Raw genomic sequence first — 6,507 nt, 5'->3', positions numbered from 1 at the left:
TTTTCATGTAATTTTATCATGACGTACTCTATTAAGATACAACTGTACACATGTAGATTGACAGAGGCATTGCTTATGGATAACAACTCCTGGATTTATTTATTTACACATGTAAATGTACATCCAGATAGGTTAACCTGATTGCATTCGTCATTAAACACCAAATAAATGAATAATTATATAAATAAATATATTTTTTGATAAAATAATAAATTTAAATAACTAAATAATGTCCAATGTGAAGATTAAAAACTGCATGTTAATTATAGTAATTGCATGTTTTTCTGACTGTCATTTTCACTGGTTTAATTGTATTTGCTCCCTAGATTTCTTATTTATTCAGTCTTGATACCAGCAGTTACATTTTAAAGAAAAGTTTTACGAAACATTATTATTCGTAAGTATTTAGATGGATTCGAAAATGTAATCCCATTCTTCCGGGCCACTCGGTTTCAGCCAATAACACGTTATATTTAATGTTAGCGAGGATCCCATGCAGTATCTGTATTAAATGATTTATTGATTTCAAGTGTTTTCAACGATCGATTTGTGTTGACATTAATGACATTGCCCTGAAATTTTTAGTTCTCTAAGGTTTTCAGTATATGAGTTTCTAGCCATAAATACATGCCTATATACATGTGTATATATATATATATATATATATATATATATATATATATATATATATATATATATATATATATATATATATATATATATATATATCTTCATCAAGTAAAGCACTTTTTTCTGGGATATTTTGGCAAACAATTATTATGAAAATGAGACTAAAATGATTAGGTACGTCTTTATTTATATAAACCATCTATATTTTACAGACTATCATTAAACCACTTGAATGTTATCAATTATTCACGTATTAAATGTTGTATAGAGCAATTTTACTTATAAAATGTATGTATACAAAGTTTTATTTGTATTTGTATACAAAGTGGTCTCCGCATGGTAAAAAGGAAACTAGAGGAGTGTGCTTTAGCGTGAAGTATTAAACGCACTACTGATATTTATTTTGATTTCTCATTAACAGCTTCCATGGAGCTAAATCATAGGACTCATTTAAAAGTTTAGTGACTTTGTGGGCGTTGTATATTTCAGTAATAAGGTACTATTCCAGTAAAGCGATTTGCTTTTACAATTTGTGTGTATATAATCTAGTGTTAATCGACTTATGACATTCAAAGCTACATAACAATCTGGGCTATACACACGGTATTATCCAAATTCTGATAAAAATGACATTCTCTAACATTTTGGCCATTCAGTAATATTCTTTATTAGAAACATTATACCATTACCCATAAGCATAAGCACTTTTGATCATTTTTGATTGAACTGTTGTAATATATAGTCACACAGTTAAGCAAGTTAATAAACAATTAATCAAATACACAATAAAACAAACACTTGGGCTTCATTGTCTAAATTTTTAAATATTAATTTAAGCTTTTTATTGTAAACAGAAGAAATATTCAAGTAATATTTAATAAAAAAGCGTGCCTTAGTTCGCCTCTTTGGCGAACATCTGGGTATTTTGTATATGGGTGTTGATGTTCTTTCTTTTATTCGTTGGATATATTACCGGAAAATAAATGTCATATACACATACAAGTCTACGTACGCCTAAAGGATTTACTTACAGGTATTACTATGTCAGGCATGATACATGTCAACAGACAATGAATGAATGAAGTAAAACTTTGGAGTATTCCAATGTAAGCATAAGCTGTTATGTACTAACTGGTATCCTGATTTCAGGTCACGGCCGTGTGAAAATTGTCTTTGTTTTTCGGACACCGTTATCGTGTTGATAATGTTTTACATGAATTACCCGAAATTTGTACACGCCATTTTATTTTTAGCAATGTTGTACTGAAAGACGGCATTTCACAAATATGAATTATATATGTATAATCATTTATTAGACGAAAACGGTAAACAAAACCCGCAATCTTTTTAAAATGATGATCAACATTTAGTCAGCCAGATCATTATTTACTAAAATTTGTTGGAATCGTTGAGTGCGTTTCAAAACAAAGAGAGCCCACTTTTAGGTAAACAGGTGACGTATGACTGACATTCAAACTAAATCATAAGTAAAGTTTGGTTTTATGGTAAGAAGGGTCACGGTGCATTTACGCACATGGAGAGTATGTTATATCCTCTACATACTTATAGGATCACAGTAGTTGATTATACGTGTATTTATATGATAATGAGACATATTTTCATCAGAGAACTTGCAAAATATCGTAAGTTAACGTCAGTTAACCCTTGTCACTGTGCAAAATGCGCAAAACCGAATCTGCTAAGTAGATCTGATAATTAGTGAGTCTGTAGCGGAGATTTTTGGCATATATTCCATATTCCATATTCGCTGATCAAATCAAATTTTCGGTGTTTACCAAGAATGGCTCAGATACTTGTTTAGCTATTATTTGACATGGAACTCATTCACGGACTACGAATTTGATATGGAATTCATGCCTGGAATATTCATTGTCTGCCCGGCATCATTGAAATCTGATGACCGCTTCTCTCTTGTGTGTTACCGGCTTTATTTCTTATTTGTATAATTTCTTACATACCTTTGTCTTCGGGAGTTAGTGTTAAACGTTGTTGTGGAAATGGATCTTGCGAGTATCGACTTGGAACGCCCTTTACGGACTACGAATGGTATAGGAATGTCGGACTTAACGCTTATATCAAATTATTGCCTTTCAGTAAATATCAGGCTCGTACCTGTATTAATTATAGTATTAGATGATTGCACAGATTGAAACGTTATAATGCGGCTTAGGGCAAAAATCTCGTATCTACTGAGAGAAAATGGGAAAACCTGACATCATGTTTAGAGGAAACCTGATTTTATGTCTCGAAAAAACATGACATTATATCCGAAAACATTTGACATTATATCTGGAGGAAACCTGATATTATATCTGGAGGAAACCTGTTATTTATATCTGGAGGAAACCTGACATTATATCTGGAGGAAACCTGACATTATATCTGGAGAAATGCTGACATCATGCATGGAGAAAACCTGACATTATATCTGGAGAATCTGACATGATATCTGGAGAAAACCTGACATCATGCCTACAGAAAGCCTGACAATTATTTGAAGAAAACTGGACAGTATATCGTAATAAAACCTGACATTATGTGTGGAGAAAACCTGGCATTATGCCTGGACGAAACATGACACCATGTTTGGAGGAAACCTGACGTACCTCAGAGTGTTCTTAGGTTTGTATAATATATAGATCAGTCAACAAATGAGATTTAAAAGTGGAAAAACATTTAAAGCTACGACATTTTGTTTTTGTTCTATGAAGGATCGAGACTCAGAAAATCTTTTCCTGAGCTCAAATAAGACATGGTTTTATTTACAGAAATAAACATTAACTCAAATAAACAAATCAATTTCTGAAATATACATAAAAGATCTATGTACATGAGGTTTTACGATTCCATAAAAACTAAAACTAAATGCTAAGAGTCTGTAGGGTTTTGACTTTTGACATGTAGCTCTGTACACAGATAACACAACGTACGAAAAATAAATAACATCTGTGTGTTAAATATCAATGACAGAATCAAGAATAGGTTTTGATATATTAACTATGTGCTGTTATATGCCCCAAATTCATCGTCACGTGACGACAGTAATGGGATTTGCATCAGTTACCATGGTGATCGACATGGTACCATTGCTAGATAACACAGCTGATCATAACCTTGGCAATACAAGATTCACCTTCCTGCGTAGAACAATTCGTTGAAATCTATTTTTCACAAAAAAAAATCCCTAAAACAATAACAATGCAACTAAATGCTTTAACTTATTGCCCATAATGGCCTATAAATATGCACCCTTAAACCAAATATTTTTTTTTTCCATTCTTTATCTTCAGAGTTTTTTTATTTCAAAAGTTCAGAAATATCACGCGGCATTGATCAATACACTACCATACAAAGGGTTAGTGCTGGAGGGGGGTTGATTCATATTACGATCTATTATAAAAGACGGACTAGATTCCTGGGTGCACCTTGCAGAGAAATTACTATAAAATGACTGGGAGCCATCATACATGGGCAGGGTGTGGGGTGTGCGGCAAAGGGGCCACTAATTGAGAGATTGGGTGACAGGGTACCACGCCCACTTCCGTGTCGTCTCGCATGGTGGACTCTCACGGACAATACGCGAAGATTTGCCCCCTTCGCGAGAAATAAGTAGCCTCTATAGATCAAAAATATGTTTCTCGCCAATTTTAAAGCCACACAATGACAGTTAATACTAGTGTTGGCTCAAACGCGGCTGTTAATGGCCGGGGTCACAAGTTTGGGTCTTTGTCTCACTTCTAAAGGCTGTAACGGTGACTCTGTAATGTTACGTGCCCCGTCTTGACGGCAGTAGAAAAGACACGTGTAATCAACAAGGGGTTAACTGGGACAAATTCTGCCAGACAGTAACATTAGCCTGGTGTTTAGTCCACGTCTGTGGGACAGCCCTTCACTGGCTCATACCCTGTCTACTTTGTTCAGGTATGTTCCCGAAATGGTCATTCCTTATTTATAGCAGTCATTCATGAGAAGTATAAATCCCCTGAGAATGGTAACTAAAAGGATCCGACAGCTAAAAGCGTGGGTGAAAAAAAATTAACTCAGAAAGTGAGTCGTATACAACAACAGTACCATAATCTCTTAAGTTTTTCCTGTTGCAACCTTCGTCAATGTCTCAACCTTCTTCCCCAATGTTGCCACTCATCATAATGTCTCAACCTTTCACTATGACGCCATCTATCATAGTGCCTCAACATTTTCCAATGTTGCCACCTATGTTAATTTCTAATCCTTTTCCCATATCGTCACCTATCATAATGTCTCCACCTTTCACTATAACGCCATCTATCATAGTGCCTCAACATTTTCCAATATTGCCACCTATGTTAATTTCTAATCCTTTTCCCATATCGCCACCTATCATAATGTCTCAACCTTTCACTATGACGCCATCTATCATAGTGCCTTAACATTTTCCAATATTGCCACCTATGCTAATTTCTAATCCTGTTCCCATATCGCCACCTATCATAATGTCTCCACCTTTCAATATGACGCCATCTATCATAGTGCCTCAACACTTTTCAATATTGCCACCTATGTTAATTTCTAATCCTTTTCCCATATCGCCACCTATCATATTGTCTCAACCTTTCAATATGTTACCATTTATTATAATAAATTAATAAAAAATAATTCAAAGGCTTACATTAAGAGCCACATTTAGATTAAAAAAATAATTACCCTGTGAATATGAGAAATAGATGTCATGGGAAAAGCTTCTGTTGATAGACCAAACCGTCAGGATGCAATCAAGATGCACCTACATAACTGCAAACGAAAACGGCTAGAATCACAGCTAAATTTGTTTTTCTTTTACTGTTTATTTGGGCGAGAAAGGGTTAAACTGAAGGAATGTGGCGTTAAAGTTGACTGTGCATATATTCTTTTCTTCGGTTATAAACCTTTTATATATTTTCCTTACCCTTGTTGATACAGTTATTTAAAATATCCCTTGTATGATAAACAACATGAAAACAATTTCACCTTAACATGAATCATAAAATCTTTGTGAATGAAAAAACAAAAAAGACCCCCCCCCCCAAAAAAAAACAAAACAAAAAAAAACACAACAAAAAAACAAGTGAATGTTTCAAAAATCTTGACTAGTTCTAAATAAAACCAACTCTGTGCGAATTTTTTCGCTTCATGTATAGATGTATGCTCTTCAACAGAAATCGACCGATGACTTATTTACTCGTTGACCTTGCAGAGTCGCTATCTTCGCCGAATGCTTCGCTAGAGCTCGATATTACTGAGAGGTCTTTCGGTGCTCTGCCACGCCCCCTTTTCAATGGTTTCGCGAAGAGGAGGGCAACTAAAAGCTTCCCAGATGCCCAGAGTCTTTCAGGGAGTCACGCACGAGCGGGGTAGGCGATCGGCAACACTTGCACAAGTAGATCAGCAAACTTATCAGTCTATTCAGCTGCTCCATAACGATTTTTATATGTCCCCCAAATAGCTACATCCACATACACAAAGATACACAAAGGTACACGCTGCCAAGACACCAATACAGCTCATCGTCTTGGACACAAGAACATCCTTTTGTCTCTCCATACAAAAAGTCGACGGTGATCAAATAGGGTAACAAATAAACTACATGCACATAGAGTAATGACTGGTTTGGGCCACAGGGTTGTCCCTAGAGTCTATATCCTGGCACGAATAAATACTGGTTTATGATACAATGATAGTTGTGAGATTCGCTAGTCATTTATGTACACATGAGTTCTAGCCGTATCTACAACTCTGGATGCTCTCGTTGGACATGTCTCCGACGATATATGGTGAGCAAGGAACGAAACTTGATGATTTTTGACATGGTTTTGTCCAACACTGGAGAGAAATGAAGAG

The sequence above is a fragment of the Liolophura sinensis genome, chromosome 10 (genome assembly GCF_032854445.1).
Source record: "Liolophura sinensis isolate JHLJ2023 chromosome 10, CUHK_Ljap_v2, whole genome shotgun sequence".
NCBI lineage: Eukaryota > Metazoa > Mollusca > Polyplacophora > Chitonida > Chitonidae > Liolophura > Liolophura sinensis.
The sequence above is the reverse complement of the archived record's forward strand: the minus strand, read 5'-3'. Positions refer to the sequence as shown.